Consider the following 16,962-nt stretch of genomic DNA (forward strand, 5'->3'; position numbering starts at 1 on the left):
TTTCTTTTGTGTTTGAGGATTTTTCTGAACCCGTAGTTTGTTCAAAACTTGCAGTTTGTTCTGAACTTGTGGTTTGTTCCAAACCCCTAATTGGCTCTGAACTTGCAGCCCGCTCTGCACTTGCAGGTTGTTCCGTGTCCACCATCTCCTCTGCAGACTCCATTACCTCGACTTGACATTGTTGCTCTCCAATTTCAGCCGGCTCGCCAGCTGTATTTGATGTCTCCGTCTGTTGAGTTTCAGCTTCTTTGATGTCTCTGGAAACAAGATGGTCAAAAGGCGTAGATATTTGTTGTTTGTTTACCTCGGGAATGATCCCATTTGACTCATCTACAATGACGTTTCGACTGATTTCGACTTTTCTCTTTGATGGGATCCATATTCGATAAGCTTTTGTGGACACACAGCAACCAACAAAGATGCCTTGCACAGCCTTAGGATCAAGTTTTCGTCGTAACGCATCAGGAATATGTACAAAGGAAACAGAACCAAAGATACGCAGGTGCGATACATCCGGCTTTACTCCATGCAGAATTTCATAAGGAGTTGCACTTCCAGTTCTTGATAGGATCCGGTTCCTTATGTAGACTGCGTAGGCGACTGATTCAGCCCATAGGTAATCAGGAACGTTTCGTGCAAGGTACATACTGCGTGCTGCTTCCATTATAGTACGATTTGCCCTTTCGGAGACACCGTTCTGTTCTGGAGTATATGGGGCACTAAGTTCATGGTTGATTCCCATTTGTTCAAGCCATTCTTCAAATTCTCGATTCACATATTCTCCGCCATTGTCGGATCGTAGTGTGCAGATCTGTCGATTATGTTGATTTTTAAAAATGGCTACAAACTTCTTAAATTGATTGAGGGCTTCGGACTTATGTTGAAGAAAATATATCTCCGACCAGCCACTGAAGTCGTCCTTGAATAAAACGAAGTAACGAGATTTGTTTGGAGACATCGTTTGCATAGGTCCACAGATGTCAGAGTGTACCAGATCGCCTACATTGATACCTCTTCTTCTTCCACTTGGAAACGGCAGACGATGCATTTTACCAAGAATGCATCCTGTACATAATGATGATGGGAAGTTACTATGATTAATGTGGAGACCGCAAACTGCATTTTGACGTTCCATTTTCATGATGGTCTTGTTGTTTGTATGTGCGAGTCTCTGATGCCAAGTAGAGATTGACAGGCTGGTGGCGGCGTGTGACGTTGTTTGAATTTTTACAGTGAGATCAAGATAATATAGCTTTTCGTTGGCGCGTTTGCCAGTCATCTCTAACTTTCCGTGGCGAAAGAAAGTTACCATATCATCAGAAAAAATGGCTTCTATTCCATGTGCTGTGGCAGCACTGATAGAAAAAAGATTTATTCCTAAGCCAGGAACGTAAAGCACGTCAGTAAGTAGGAGGGATATTCCGATACTGTTAGTTACTTCCACATCACCCTTTCCTTCAGCTTGTAAACAAGTGTTTCCGATACCGAGGACCGAATGAGTTCCTTTCTTGATTGATTTGAAGTTAACAAGGATTGATCTTTTATCAGTCATGTGTTCAGATGAACCAGAGTCGGCAACAAAACCATAGGTCTCGAAGTCAAAGCTAGTTGACGATAGATAACTGTGATCTTGATCTGCTGGTTGGACTAGAAGTGAGAGATTCGCGTTTGCTTGATTTTGCTCTGCTTCATGCCTCAATCTCACTCTACAGTTTGAGACCTTGTGTGGACCAAGACCGCAATAACCACAAAGTTGCTGTTGATATGGTGGAACTCCTCCTCGTCCTCGATACGTTCCTCGAAATCCGCGACTACCTCCTCTTAAACCTGGGTATCCACCTCTTCTCGTTCCGCGTGGAATAAAGTAAGGTTGAGGTCTGCCGATCTGCTGATAAGGAAAGCATGCTGCCTGAGGAAGATTTCCGAATTGACTAGGATGGCTGTAGCTTTGAAAATTAGTTGCTGCATAGGCTCCGCCTTGTTGAGATGCATTCCCGTCTTGATTCGTAGTAAAGGCTTGAGAGATTGCTTCTTCTTCCTGAAGCTTTGCGAGAAGTAGCTTGACAGTTCTGCCTTCCTCGGGTGAGTTGTTCCATGTTGTGTAGAAATGACGATAGGTAGATGGGAGAGTGGACAGAATTTTCGACATTACTTGTGTCTCTAGTATTTGTTCACCTACTTCTTTGAGTCTTGACCACAGGAGTTCAATAGCAGTGACATGGCTTGTCATATTGTGTCCTTGTTTGTATTTATACTCAGTGAATTGTTGAAGTAAGATGAGCCTATTGTCAGCTGCATTTCGAGCATGTTGATTTCTGATCCTGTCGTACATATCCGCAGCAGTAAGAGATGTGCACAAGGTGTCACGAAGTTCGTCATCGGTCGTAGCGAAGAGATAATTCCTTGCAGTGACATCTTTCTCTTTCCATTTATTGATGAGATTGGCGTTTGTGACTATACCATTTTCTCCTCTAGTCTAAAATTTGTAATACAGTTTTTGGTTATTATTGTAATCTGTTTTTCTAAAAAGAATAGAAATATTTTCAAAATTGTTTTATGAGTTATAAATGCATTGATTGATTTGAATATGAGTGCATGAGTAAAGTCAAATTTATCTGTTTAGGTAATATTATGTTGTTTTCTACTCTTTGGAGTGCATGAGAAAAATCGAAATATCTGATTTTCTCGAAGTTACTATATTCTTTCTGATCTTTTAAAGTCCATGAGTAAAATCGAAATATCTGATTTTTCTCGAAACAGAAAAGAAATAAGGATATGGTGACGTTTCTGTTTTAACTTAAGATGTGTAATTGTTTTTGGCTCGCAATGTAAATTACTGTACAATATTACCTCTGCGGGTTTGAGTTCCACTCCATCAATGATGTCTAAGAGACCATGTTGTTCCAGAATTAGTCTCAAACCACACTTCCAACGGGGAAAATTGCTTCCATTGAACTTAGTTAGATGTCCAATATCCTTAAGAGATGAAGATTCCATTTCAATGAGTAAGTATATTAGACATGTTATTTATACTTAACTGAGATGTATTATTTTGTTATAGAGAATAACACCACAAATAACTTCTTGAGGAAATACAGATTAATTAATATTCTTACAGTGATCCAGTCTTGACAGATAGAGAAGAGAGAGAGATTAGAAATAAGAAATTACAGATGTATATATAGTAGTGAGGCAAAGGGTGAGTCTAAACAGCATCCTTTGTCTTGAGTCGGTTTCGGCAACTTATCGGGTTCCTTGGATTGCGCATTTATATTTCAACATCTCCTCTCAAACCAAGGAACCTGGGATTCAATGATTATTTTCACACATACCAAGACTTTCACGCATTTTCTCAAAATCGGGCTTTGGAAGGGATTTGGTCAGGATATCAGCTCTCTGTTCTTTAGAGGGTACAAACAAAACATTGATAACACCATCTTCTTGAAGGGAGCGGACAAAGTGATATCTAATGTCTATATGTTTAGTTCTCTGGTGGAATTCAGGATTGTGAATAGAGCGGATCGCACTTTGATTATCACATAGAAAAGGGACAGGTTGGTCTTCAGTTTCTCCAATTTCAGACAGCAAGCACTTGAGCCAAACAGCCTCCTTGGAAGATTCTGATGCTGCGACATATTCGGCTTCTGTTGTAGACTGAGACACACATTTTTGTCTGCGGCTGCTCCAGGATACAAGACTACCATATACAAAGAAAGTGAATCCAGATGTAGAACAGCGACTGTCTATATCACCACCAAAATCGGCATCTGTATATCCAACAAGAGGTTGGTCTGAGTTTTCGCCAAGAAGGATTCCAAATTCGGTCGTTCCTGAAAGATAAGAAAGAATTCTTTTTACTGCACTCCAGTGTGCCCGGCCTGGATTTTGGCAAAATTTCGCGACTTGATTAACGGCATATGAGATGTCTGGTCTACAGGTAATGGACAAATAGAGAAGACATCCGACTGCTTCACGATATGGCACATGTGACATGTCGAGTTTCTCCTCTTCGGATGTTGGCGACATTTCTAAATTGAGACGAGTGCATGGATCAGCAGGAGTAGACATGGGGTTGCAGGTATCCATTTTAAACTTGACAAGGATTTTCTTGATAAATTCTGGCTGATTAATCAAGATTTTTCGTTGTTCTTGATCACGATGGATATCAAGGCCGAGGAAGCGGGTTGCTGGTAGACAGCGCATATCAAATTCCTTGGAAAGAAAGTCAATGATATGCTTTACATTGGACAGGCTGGATCCACACACAATCCCATCGTCTACAAAGATAGCAACAATTAGAATATCCTCTCTTCTTCGCCTATAATAAACGCAGGGATCAGATTCACATCTTGAGAGTCCGAATTCGACAAGAAACATGTTGAACTTCTCATTCCAAACTCTTGGTGCTTGTTTTAAGCCATAAAGACTTTTCTCCAGCAGGCATACATGATCTTCTTTTCCAGCTACTGCAAAACCTTCAGGTTGTTCCATGAAAACTTGCTCTTTCAGCTTTCCGTAAAGAAAAGCAGTTTTTACATCCAGCAGAGTGACTTCTAAGTTTCTGACTGCAATGATGGCTAAAATGGTACGAAGAGAGTCATATTTTAGAACAGGAGCGAAAGTCTCACTATAATCAATACCGTAGCTTTGGGCAAAACCTTTTGCCACTAGTCTGGCTTTGTATCTTTCAGATACACCAGGATAGCCGGGTTTGATCTTGAACACCCATTTGCAGCCAATGATGTTTCTCTCCGTGGGCCGTTTTACAAGTATCCATGTTTCATTTGCCATAAGTGACTTGTATTCTTCTTCGATAGCCTTTGTCCATAGTTCAGCTTCATCACTTTTCATAGCTTCTTTGTAGTTTTTCGGCTCAAGGTTTTCAACTGGAGAAATAGAGATTGCCGCTTCCATCCCAAATGACGATTTCTGATTTTTCTTTGCTATGTTCCTCCTCCATTCTAAGAATTTTTCGTTGTGGACTGGAACTCGAGATGACTGACGTCGGGGTAGGGCTATTGCTTGCTGATCGGATCTTGATTCTGCTGAAATGCTTTCTTTTGTGTTTGAGGATTTTTCTGAACCCGTAGTTTGTTCAAAACTTGCAGTTTGTTCTGAACTTGTGGTTTGTTCCAAACCCCTAATTGGCTCTGAACTTGCAGCCCGCTCTGCACTTGCAGGTTGTTCCGTGTCCACCATCTCCTCTGCAGACTCCATTACCTCGACTTGACATTGTTGCTCTCCAATTTCAGCCGGCTCGCCAGCTGTATTTGATGTCTCCGTCTGTTGAGTTTCAGCTTCTTTGATGTCTCTGGAAACAAGATGGTCAAAAGGCGTAGATATTTGTTGTTTGTTTACCTCGGGAATGATCCCATTTGACTCATCTACAATGACGTTTCGACTGATTTCGACTTTTCTCTTTGATGGGATCCATATTCGATAAGCTTTTGTGGACACACAGCAACCAACAAAGATGCCTTGCACAGCCTTAGGATCAAGTTTTCGTCGTAACGCATCAGGAATATGTACAAAGGAAACAGAACCAAAGATACGCAGGTGCGATACATCCGGCTTTACTCCATGCAGAATTTCATAAGGAGTTGCACTTCCAGTTCTTGATAGGATCCGGTTCTTATGTAGACTGCGTAGGCGACTGATTCAGCCCATAGGTAATCAGGAACGTTTCGTGCAAGGTACATACTGCGTGCTGCTTCCATTATAGTACGATTTGCCCTTTCGGAGACACCGTTCTGTTCTGGAGTATATGGGGCACTAAGTTCATGGTTGATTCCCATTTGTTCAAGCCATTCTTCAAATTCTCGATTCACATATTCTCCGCCATTGTCGGATCGTAGTGTGCAGATCTGTCGATTATGTTGATTTTTAAAAATGGCTACAAACTTCTTAAATTGATTGAGGGCTTCGGACTTATGTTGAAGAAAATATATCTCCGACCAGCCACTGAAGTCGTCCTTGAATAAAACGAAGTAACGAGATTTGTTTGGAGACATCGTTTGCATAGGTCCACAGATGTCAGAGTGTACCAGATCGCCTACATTGATACCTCTTCTTCTTCCACTTGGAAACGGCAGACGATGCATTTTACCAAGAATGCATCCTGTACATAATGATGATGGGAAGTTACTATGATTAATGTGGAGACCGCAAACTGCATTTTGACGTTCCATTTTCATGATGGTCTTGTTGTTTGTATGTGCGAGTCTCTGATGCCAAGTAGAGATTGACAGGCTGGTGGCGGCGTGTGACGTTGTTTGAATTTTTACAGTGAGATCAAGATAATATAGCTTTTCGTTGGCGCGTTTGCCAGTCATCTCTAACTTTCCGTGGCGAAAGAAAGTTACCATATCATCAGAAAAAATGGCTTCTATTCCATGTGCTGTGGCAGCACTGATAGAAAAAAGATTTATTCCTAAGCCAGGAACGTAAAGCACGTCAGTAAGTAGGAGGGATATTCCGATACTGTTAGTTACTTCCACATCACCCTTTCCTTCAGCTTGTAAACAAGTGTTTCCGATACCGAGGACCGAATGAGTTCCTTTCTTGATTGATTTGAAGTTAACAAGGATTGATCTTTTATCAGTCATGTGTTCAGATGAACCAGAGTCGGCAACAAAACCATAGGTCTCGAAGTCAAAGCTAGTTGACGATAGATAACTGTGATCTTGATCTGCTGGTTGGACTAGAAGTGAGAGATTCGCGTTTGCTTGATTTTGCTCTGCTTCATGCCTCAATCTCACTCTACAGTTTGAGACCTTGTGTGGACCAAGACCGCAATAACCACAAAGTTGCTGTTGATATGGTGGAACTCCTCCTCGTCCTCGATACGTTCCTCGAAATCCGCGACTACCTCCTCTTAAACCTGGGTATCCACCTCTTCTCGTTCCGCGTGGAATGAAGTAAGGTTGAGGTCTGCCGATCTGCTGATAAGGAAAGCATGCTGCCTGAGGAAGATTTCCGAATTGACTAGGATGGCTGTAGCTTTGAAAATTAGTTGCTGCATAGGCTCCGCCTTGTTGAGATGCATTCCCGTCTTGATTCGTAGTAAAGGCTTGAGAGATTGCTTCTTCTTCCTGAAGCTTTGCGAGAAGTAGCTTGACAGTTCTGCCTTCCTCGGGTGAGTTGTTCCATGTTGTGTAGAAATGACGATAGGTAGATGGGAGAGTGGACAGAATTTTCGACATTACTTGTGTCTCTAGTATTTGTTCACCTACTTCTTTGAGTCTTGACCACAGGAGTTCAATAGCAGTGACATGGCTTGTCATATTGTGTCCTTGTTTGTATTTATACTCAGTGAATTGTTGAAGTAAGATGAGCCTATTGTCAGCTGCATTTCGAGCATGTTGATTTCTGATCCTGTCGTACATATCCGCAGCAGTAAGAGATGTGCACAAGGTGTCACGAAGTTCGTCATCGGTCGTAGCGAAGAGATAATTCCTTGCAGTGACATCTTTCTCTTTCCATTTATTGATGAGATTGGCGTTTGTGACTATACCATTTTCTCCTCTAGTCTAAAATTTGTAATACAGTTTTTGGTTATTATTGTAATCTGTTTTTCTAAAAAGAATAGAAATATTTTCAAAATTGTTTTATGAGTTATAAATGCATTGATTGATTTGAATATGAGTGCATGAGTAAAGTCAAATTTATCTGTTTAGGTAATATTATGTTGTTTTCTACTCTTTGGAGTGCATGAGAAAAATCGAAATATCTGATTTTCTCGAAGTTACTATATTCTTTCTGATCAATTAAAGTCCATGAGTAAAATCGAAATATCTGATTTTTCTCGAAACAGAAAAGAAATAAGGATATGGTGACGTTTCTGTTTTAACTTAAGATGTGTAATTGTTTTTGGCTCGCAATGTAAATTACTGTACAATATTACCTCTGCGGGTTTGAGTTCCACTCCATCAATGATGTCTAAGAGACCATGTTGTTCCAGAATTAGTCACAAACCACACTTCCAACGGGGAAAATTGCTTCCATTGAACTTAGTTAGATGTCCAATATCCTTAAGAGATGAAGATTCCATTTCAATGTTACTCTTTTAGTCAGTGAGAGTTCTGGGCCCATAACCTGTTGATTATGAGAAAGTATATTAGACATGTTATTTGTACTTTGCATAACTGAGATGTATTATTTTGTTATAGAGAATAACACCACAAAATAACTTCTTGAGGAAATACAGATTAATTAATATTCTTACAGTGATCCAGTCTTGACAGATAGAGAAGAGAGAGGATTAGAAATAAGAAATTACAGATGTATATATAGTAGTGAGGCAAAGGGTGAGTCTAAACAGCATCCTTTGTCTTGAGTCGGTTTCGGCAACTTATCGGGTTCCTTGGATTGCGCATTTATATTTCAACAACCATCGCGTTCGGTCAACCACAAAAATGCAAACAAATAAAATTCACTTTCTTTAAAGAGGTCACTTTTCTCACGGAAATGCACCATTCTTTTTTTCAAAACTGACCACTAGTTGGCGTTTAGGTGGCGTCTTAGAAAATACTATAATTCATCGCGAGATGGTTCGTACTTCCCTGTGATTCATCCAAAAACGGCTAGGTGGATATAAAAGTTTTGATGCCAACAGCATCCCGTATTCCCAAGCGGTCACCCATCTAGGTACTAACGGAACCCGACGTAGCTTAACTTCCTGGAGCTGACGAGACAAGGTTTGTTCTACGTGGTATGGCCGTTGACAATTCAGTTCCAAAATAAAATGAATACACTCCAGTAATGTCCATTAAAACCAGCACAAGTACAATTGATTTATATAGTTAAGGATATTGGACTGGTAACCATCGCGTTCGGTCAACCACAAAAATGCAAACAAATAAAATTCACTTTCTTTAAAGAGGTCACTTTTCTCACGGAAATGCACCATTCTTTTTGTATTTCGTTTTAAAATACCTCTAGTTTATAGAAGATGAAATTTCAAAACTGACCACTGACCACTAGGTGGCGTCTTAGAAAATACTATAATTCATCGCGAGATGGTTCGTACTTCCCTGTGATTCATCCAAAAACGGCTAGGTGGATATAAAAGTTTTGATGCCAACAGCATCCCGTATTCCCAAGCGGTCACCCATCTAGGTACTAACGGAACCCGACGTAGCTTAACTTCCTGGAGCTGACGAGACAAGGTTTGTTCTACGTGGTATGGCCGTTGACAATTCAGTTCCAAAATAAAATGAATACACTCCAGTAATGTCCATTAAAACCAGCACAAGTACAATTGATTTATATAGTTAAGGATATTGGACTGGTAACCATCGCGTTCGGTCAACCACAAAAATGCAAACATATAAAATTCACTTTCTTTAAAGAGGTCACTTTTCTCACGGAAATGCACCATTCTTTTTGTATTTCGTTTTAAAATACCTCTAGTTTATAGAAGATGAAATTTCAAAACTGACCACTAGGTGGCGTCTTAGAAAATACTATAATTCATCGCGAGATGGTTCGTACTTCCCTGTGATTCATCCAAAAACGGCTAGGTGGATATAAAAGTTTTGATGCCAACAGCATCCCGTATTCCCAAGCGGTCACCCATCTAGGTACTAACGGAACCCGACGTAGCTTAACTGCAGGGAGCTGACGAGACAAGGTTTGTTCTACGTGGTATGGCCGTTGACAATTCAGTTCCAAAATAAAATGAATACACTCCAGTAATGTCCATTAAAACCAGCACAAGTACAATTGATTTATATAGTTAAGGATATTGGACTGGTAACCATCGCGTTCGGTCAACCACAAAAATGCAAACATATAAAATTCACTTTCTTGAAAGAGGTCACTTTTCTCACGGAAATGCACCATTCTTTTTGTATTTCGTTTTAAAATACCTCTAGTTTATAGAAGATGAAATTTCAAAACTGACCACTAGGTGGCGTCTTAGAAAATACTATAATTCATCGCGAGATGGTTCGTACTTCCCTGTGATTCATCCAAAAACGGCTAGGTGGATATAAAAGTTTTGATGCCAACAGCATCCCGTATTCCCAAGCGGTCACCCATCTAGGTACTAACGGAACCCGACGTAGCTTAACTTCCTGGAGCTGACGAGACAAGGTTTGTTCTACGTGGTATGGCCGTTGACAATTCAGTTCCAAAATAAAATGAATACACTCCAGTAATGTCCATTAAAACCAGCACAAGTACAATTGATTTATATAGTTAAGGATATTGGACTGGTAACCATCGCGTTCGGTCAACCACAAAAATGCAAACATATAAAATTCACTTTCTTGAAAGAGGTCACTTTTCTCACGGAAATGCACCATTCTTTTTGTATTTCGTTTTAAAATACCTCTAGTTTATAGAAGATGAAATTTCAAAACTGACCACTAGGTGGCGTCTTAGAAAATACTAGAATTCATCGCGAGATGGTTCGTACTTCCCTGTGATTCATCCAAAAACGGCTAGGTGGATATAAAAGTTTTGATGCCAACAGCATCCCGTATTCCCAAGCGGTCACCCATCTAGGTACTAACGGAACCCGACGTAGCTTAACTTCCTGGAGCTGACGAGACAAGGTTTGTTCTACGTGGTATGGCCGTTGACAATTCAGTTCCAAAATAAAATGAATACACTCCAGTAATGTCCATTAAAACCAGCACAAGTACAATTGATTTATATAGTTAAGGATATTGGACTGGTAACCATCGCGTTCGGTCAACCACAAAAATGATAACAAATAAAATTCACTTTCTTGAAAGAGGTCACTTTTCTCACGGAAATGCACCATTCTTTTTGTATTTCGTTTTAAAATACCTCTAGTTTATAGAAGATGAAATTTCAAAACTGACCACTAGGTGGCGTCTTAGAAAATACTATAATTCATCGCGAGATGGTTCGTACTTCCCTGTGATTCATCCAAAAACGGCTAGGTGGATATAAAAGTTTTGATGCCAACAGCATCCCGTATTCCCAAGCGGTCACCCATCTAGGTTACTAACGGAACCCGACGTAGCTTAACTTCCTGGAGCTGACGAGACAAGGTTTGTTCTACGTGGTATGGCCGTTGACAATTCAGTTCCAAAATAAAATGAATACACTCCAGTAATGTCCATTAAAACCAGCACAAGTACAATTGATTTATATAGTTAAGGATATTGGACTGGTAACCATCGCGTTCGGTCAACCACAAAAATGCAAACATATAAAATTCACTTTCTTGAAAGAGGTCACTTTTCTCACGGAAATGCACCATTCTTTTTGTATTTCGTTTTAAAATACCTCTAGTTTATAGAAGATGAAATTTCAAAACTGACCACTAGGTGGCGTTTTAGAAAATACTAGAATTCACCACGAGATGGTTCGTACTTCCCTGTGATTCATCCAAAAACGGCTAGGTGGATATAAAAGTTTTGATGCCAACAGCATCCCGTATTCCCAAGCGGTCACCCATCTAGGTACTAACGGAACCCGACGTAGCTTAACTTCCTGGAGCTGACGAGACAAGGTTTGTTCTACGTGGTATGGCCGTTGACAATTCAGTTCCAAAATAAAATGAATACACTCCAGTAATGTCCATTAAAACCAGCACAAGTACAATTGATTTATATAGTTAAGGATATTGGACTGGTAACCATCGCGTTCGGTCAACCACAAAAATGCAAACATATAAAATTCACTTTCTTGAAAGAGGTCACTTTTCTCACGGAAATGCACCATTCTTTTTGTATTTCGTTTTAAAATACCTCTAGTTTATAGAAGATGAAATTTCAAAACTGACCACTAGGTGGCGTTTTAGAAAATACTAGAATTCACCACGAGATGGTTCGTACTTCCCTGTGATTCATCCAAAAACGGCTAGGTGGATATAAAAGTTTTGATGCCAACAGCATCCCGTATTCCCAAGCGGTCACCCATCTAGGTACTAACGGAACCCGACGTAGCTTAACTTCCTGGAGCTGACGAGACAAGGTTTGTTCTACGTGGTATGGCCGTTGACAATTCAGTTCCAAAATAAAATGAATACACTCCAGTAATGTCCATTAAAACCAGCACAAGTACAATTGATTTATATAGTTAAGGATATTGGACTGGTAACCATCGCGTTCGGTCAACCACAAAAATGCAAACATATAAAATTCACTTTCTTGAAAGAGGTCACTTTTCTCACGGAAATGCACCATTCTTTTTGTATTTCGTTTTAAAATACCTCTAGTTTATAGAAGATGAAATTTCAAAACTGACCACTAGGTGGCGTTTTAGAAAATACTAGAATTCACCACGAGATGGTTCGTACTTCCCTGTGATTCATCCAAAAACGGCTAGGTGGATATAAAAGTTTTGATGCCAACAGCATCCCGTATTCCCAAGCGGTCACCCATCTAGGTACTAACGGAACCCGACGTAGCTTAACTTCCTGGAGCTGACGAGACAAGGTTTGTTCTACGTGGTATGGCCGTTGACAATTCAGTTCCAAAATAAAATGAATACACTCCAGTAATGTCCATTAAAACCAGCACAAGTACAATTGATTTATATAGTTAAGGATATTGGACTGGTAACCATCGCGTTCGGTCAACCACAAAAATGCAAACATATAAAATTCACTTTCTTGAAAGAGGTCACTTTTCTCACGGAAATGCACCATTCTTTTTGTATTTCGTTTTAAAATACCTCTAGTTTATAGAAGATGAAATTTCAAAACTGACCACTAGGTGGCGTCTTAGAAAATACTATAATTCATCGCGAGATGGTTCGTACTTCCCTGTGATTCATCCAAAAACGGCTAGGTGGATATAAAAGTTTTGATGCCAACAGCATCCCGTATTCCCAAGCGGTCACCCATCTAGGTACTAACGGAACCCGACGTAGCTTAACTTCCTGGAGCTGACGAGACAAGGTTTGTTCTACGTGGTATGGCCGTTGACAATTCAGTTCCAAAATAAAATGAATACACTCCAGTAATGTCCATTAAAACCAGCACAAGTACAATTGATTTATATAGTTAAGGATATTGGACTGGTAACCATCGCGTTCGGTCAACCACAAAAATGCAAACATATAAAATTCACTTTCTTGAAAGAGGTCACTTTTCTCACGGAAATGCACCATTCTTTTTTGTATTTCGTTTTAAAATACCTCTAGTTTATAGAAGATGAAATTTCAAAACTGACCACTAGGTGGCGTTTTAGAAAATACTAGAATTCACCACGAGATGGTTCGTACTTCCCTGTGATTCATCCAAAAACGGCTAGGTGGATATAAAAGTTTTGATGCCAACAGCATCCCGTATTCCCAAGCGGTCACCCATCTAGGTACTAACGGAACCCGACGTAGCTTAACTTCCTGGAGCTGACGAGACAAGGTTTGTTCTACGTGGTATGGCCGTTGACAATTCAGTTCCAAAATAAAATGAATACACTCCAGTAATGTCCATTAAAACCAGCACAAGTACAATTGATTTATATAGTTAAGGATATTGGACTGGTAACCATCGCGTTCGGTCAACCACAAAAATGCAAACATATAAAATTCACTTTCTTGAAAGAGGTCACTTTTCTCACGGAAATGCACCATTCTTTTTGTATTTCGTTTTAAAATACCTCTAGTTTATAGAAGATGAAATTTCAAAACTGACCACTAGGTGGCGTTTTAGAAAATACTAGAATTCACCACGAGATGGTTCGTACTTCCCTGTGATTCATCCAAAAACGGCTAGGTGGATATAAAAGTTTTGATGCCAACAGCATCCCGTATTCCCAAGCGGTCACCCATCTAGGTACTAACGGAACCCGACGTAGCTTAACTTCCTGGAGCTGACGAGACAAGGTTTGTTCTACGTGGTATGGCCGTTGACAATTCAGTTCCAAAATAAAATGAATACACTCCAGTAATGTCCATTAAAACCAGCACAAGTACAATTGATTTATATAGTTAAGGATATTGGACTGGTAACCATCGCGTTCGGTCAACCACAAAAATGATAACAAATAAAATTCACTTTCTTGAAAGAGGTCACTTTTCTCACGGAAATGCACCATTCTTTTTGTATTTCGTTTTAAAATACCTCTAGTTTATAGAAGATGAAATTTCAAAACTGACCACTAGGTGGCGTCTTAGAAAATACTATAATTCATCGCGAGATGGTTCGTACTTCCCTGTGATTCATCCAAAAACGGCTAGGTGGATATAAAAGTTTTGATGCCAACAGCATCCCGTATTCCCAAGCGGTCACCCATCTAGGTACTAACGGAACCCGACGTAGCTTAACTTCCTGGAGCTGACGAGACAAGGTTTGTTCTACGTGGTATGGCCGTTGACAATTCAGTTCCAAAATAAAATGAATACACTCCAGTAATGTCCATTAAAACCAGCACAAGTACAATTGATTTATATAGTTAAGGATATTGGACTGGTAACCATCGCGTTCGGTCAACCACAAAAATGCAAACATATAAAATTCACTTTCTTGAAAGAGGTCACTTTTCTCACGGAAATGCACCATTCTTTTTGTATTTCGTTTTAAAATACCTCTAGTTTATAGAAGATGAAATTTCAAAACTGACCACTAGGTGGCGTCTTAGAAAATACTATAATTCATCGCGAGATGGTTCGTACTTCCCTGTGATTCATCCAAAAACGGCTAGGTGGATATAAAAGTTTTGATGCCAACAGCATCCCGTATTCCCAAGCGGTCACCCATCTAGGTACTAACGGAACCCGACGTAGCTTAACTTCCTGGAGCTGACGAGACAAGGTTTGTTCTACGTGGTATGGCCGTTGACAATTCAGTTCCAAAATAAAATGAATACACTCCAGTAATGTCCATTAAAACCAGCACAAGTACAATTGATTTATATAGTTAAGGATATTGGACTGGTAACCATCGCGTTCGGTCAACCACAAAAATGCAAACATATAAAATTCACTTTCTTTAAAGAGGTCACTTTTCTCACGGAAATGCACCATTCTTTTTGTATTTCGTTTTAAAATACCTCTAGTTTATAGAAGATGAAATTTCAAAACTGACCACTAGGTGGCGTCTTAGAAAATACTATAATTCATCGCGAGATGGTTCGTACTTCCCTGTGATTCATCCAAAAACGGCTAGGTGGATATAAAAGTTTTGATGCCAACAGCATCCCGTATTCCCAAGCGGTCACCCATCTAGGTACTAACGGAACCCGACGTAGCTTAACTTCCTGGAGCTGACGAGACAAGGTTTGTTCTACGTGGTATGGCCGTTGACAATTCAGTTCCAAAATAAAATGAATACACTCCAGTAATGTCCATTAAAACCAGCACAAGTACAATTGATTTATATAGTTAAGGATATTGGACTGGTAACCATCGCGTTCGGTCAACCACAAAAATGCAAACATATAAAATTCACTTTCTTGAAAGAGGTCACTTTTCTCACGGAAATGCACCATTCTTTTTGTATTTCGTTTTAAAATACCTCTAGTTTATAGAAGATGAAATTTCAAAACTGACCACTAGGTGGCGTTTTAGAAAATACTAGAATTCACCACGAGATGGTTCGTACTTCCCTGTGATTCATCCAAAAACGGCTAGGTGGATATAAAAGTTTTGATGCCAACAGCATCCCGTATTCCCAAGCGGTCACCCATCTAGGTACTAACGGAACCCGACGTAGCTTAACTTCCTGGAGCTGACGAGACAAGGTTTGTTCTACGTGGTATGGCCGTTGACAATTCAGTTCCAAAATAAAATGAATACACTCCAGTAATGTCCATTAAAACCAGCACAAGTACAATTGATTTATATAGTTAAGGATATTGGACTGGTAACCATCGCGTTCGGTCAACCACAAAAATGCAAACAAATAAAATTCACTTTCTTTAAAGAGGTCACTTTTCTCACGGAAATGCACCATTCTTTTTGTATTTCGTTTTAAAATACCTCTAGTTTATAGAAGATGAAATTTCAAAACTGACCACTAGGTGGCGTCTTAGAAAATACTATAATTCATCGCGAGATGGTTCGTACATTCCCTGTGATTCATCCAAAAACGGCTAGGTGGATATAAAAGTTTTGATGCCAACAGCATCCCGTATTCCCAAGCGGTCACCCATCTAGGTACTAACGGAACCCGACGTAGCTTAACTTCCTGGAGCTGACGAGACAAGGTTTGTTCTACGTGGTATGGCCGTTGACAATTCAGTTCCAAAATAAAATGAATACACTCCAGTAATGTCCATTAAAACCAGCACAAGTACAATTGATTTATATAGTTAAGGATATTGGACTGGTAACCATCGCGTTCGGTCAACCACAAAAATGCAAACATATAAAATTCACTTTCTTGAAAGAGGTCACTTTTCTCACGGAAATGCACCATTCTTTTTGTATTTCGTTTTAAAATACCTCTAGTTTATAGAAGATGAAATTTCAAAACTGACCACTAGGTGGCGTTTTAGAAAATACTAGAATTCACCACGAGATGGTTCGTACTTCCCTGTGATTCATCCAAAAACGGCTAGGTGGATATAAAAGTTTTGATGCCAACAGCATCCCGTATTCCCAAGCGGTCACCCATCTAGGTACTAACGGAACCCGACGTAGCTTAACTTCCTGGAGCTGACGAGACAAGGTTTGTTCTACGTGGTATGGCCGTTGACAATTCAGTTCCAAAATAAAATGAATACACTCCAGTAATGTCCATTAAAACCAGCACAAGTACAATTGATTTATATAGTTAAGGATATTGGACTGGTAACCATCGCGTTCGGTCAACCACAAAAATGCAAACATATAAAATTCACTTTCTTGAAAGAGGTCACTTTTCTCACGGAAATGCACCATTCTTTTTGTATTTCGTTTTAAAATACCTCTAGTTTATAGAAGATGAAATTTCAAAACTGACCACTAGGTGGCGTTTTAGAAAATACTAGAATTCACCACGAGATGGTTCTCTTGAGGAAATACAGATTAATTAATATTCTTACAGTGATCCAGTCT

General features: G+C 39.7%; 18 pseudogenes; all 18 read right to left on the minus strand.

Annotated features, from left to right (window-relative positions):
- Positions 1–8,605: 8,605 nt before the first annotated feature.
- LOC130688161 (5S ribosomal RNA) lies at positions 8,606–8,724 on the minus strand (annotated as a pseudogene).
- Positions 8,725–9,076: 352 nt separating this feature from the next.
- LOC130688173 (5S ribosomal RNA) lies at positions 9,077–9,195 on the minus strand (annotated as a pseudogene).
- A 345-nt stretch (positions 9,196–9,540) lies between these two features.
- Positions 9,541–9,659, minus strand: LOC130688175 (5S ribosomal RNA; annotated as a pseudogene).
- Positions 9,660–10,004: 345 nt separating this feature from the next.
- LOC130688177 (5S ribosomal RNA) lies at positions 10,005–10,123 on the minus strand (annotated as a pseudogene).
- A 345-nt stretch (positions 10,124–10,468) lies between these two features.
- On the minus strand, positions 10,469–10,587 carry LOC130688178 (5S ribosomal RNA; annotated as a pseudogene).
- Positions 10,588–10,932: 345 nt separating this feature from the next.
- On the minus strand, positions 10,933–11,052 carry LOC130688176 (5S ribosomal RNA; annotated as a pseudogene).
- A 345-nt stretch (positions 11,053–11,397) lies between these two features.
- Positions 11,398–11,516, minus strand: LOC130688179 (5S ribosomal RNA; annotated as a pseudogene).
- Positions 11,517–11,861: 345 nt separating this feature from the next.
- On the minus strand, positions 11,862–11,980 carry LOC130688162 (5S ribosomal RNA; annotated as a pseudogene).
- A 345-nt stretch (positions 11,981–12,325) lies between these two features.
- Positions 12,326–12,444, minus strand: LOC130688163 (5S ribosomal RNA; annotated as a pseudogene).
- A 345-nt stretch (positions 12,445–12,789) lies between these two features.
- Positions 12,790–12,908, minus strand: LOC130688164 (5S ribosomal RNA; annotated as a pseudogene).
- A 346-nt stretch (positions 12,909–13,254) lies between these two features.
- On the minus strand, positions 13,255–13,373 carry LOC130688165 (5S ribosomal RNA; annotated as a pseudogene).
- Positions 13,374–13,718: 345 nt separating this feature from the next.
- LOC130688166 (5S ribosomal RNA) lies at positions 13,719–13,837 on the minus strand (annotated as a pseudogene).
- A 345-nt stretch (positions 13,838–14,182) lies between these two features.
- Positions 14,183–14,301, minus strand: LOC130688167 (5S ribosomal RNA; annotated as a pseudogene).
- Positions 14,302–14,646: 345 nt separating this feature from the next.
- Positions 14,647–14,765, minus strand: LOC130688168 (5S ribosomal RNA; annotated as a pseudogene).
- A 345-nt stretch (positions 14,766–15,110) lies between these two features.
- LOC130688169 (5S ribosomal RNA) lies at positions 15,111–15,229 on the minus strand (annotated as a pseudogene).
- Positions 15,230–15,574: 345 nt separating this feature from the next.
- Positions 15,575–15,693, minus strand: LOC130688171 (5S ribosomal RNA; annotated as a pseudogene).
- A 346-nt stretch (positions 15,694–16,039) lies between these two features.
- Positions 16,040–16,158, minus strand: LOC130688172 (5S ribosomal RNA; annotated as a pseudogene).
- Positions 16,159–16,503: 345 nt separating this feature from the next.
- LOC130688174 (5S ribosomal RNA) lies at positions 16,504–16,622 on the minus strand (annotated as a pseudogene).
- Positions 16,623–16,962: the final 340 nt, after the last annotated feature.

This window comes from Daphnia carinata, unplaced genomic scaffold (genome assembly GCF_022539665.2).
Source record: "Daphnia carinata strain CSIRO-1 unplaced genomic scaffold, CSIRO_AGI_Dcar_HiC_V3 NW_026452989.1, whole genome shotgun sequence".
NCBI classification, from domain to species: Eukaryota; Metazoa; Arthropoda; class Branchiopoda; order Diplostraca; family Daphniidae; genus Daphnia; species Daphnia carinata.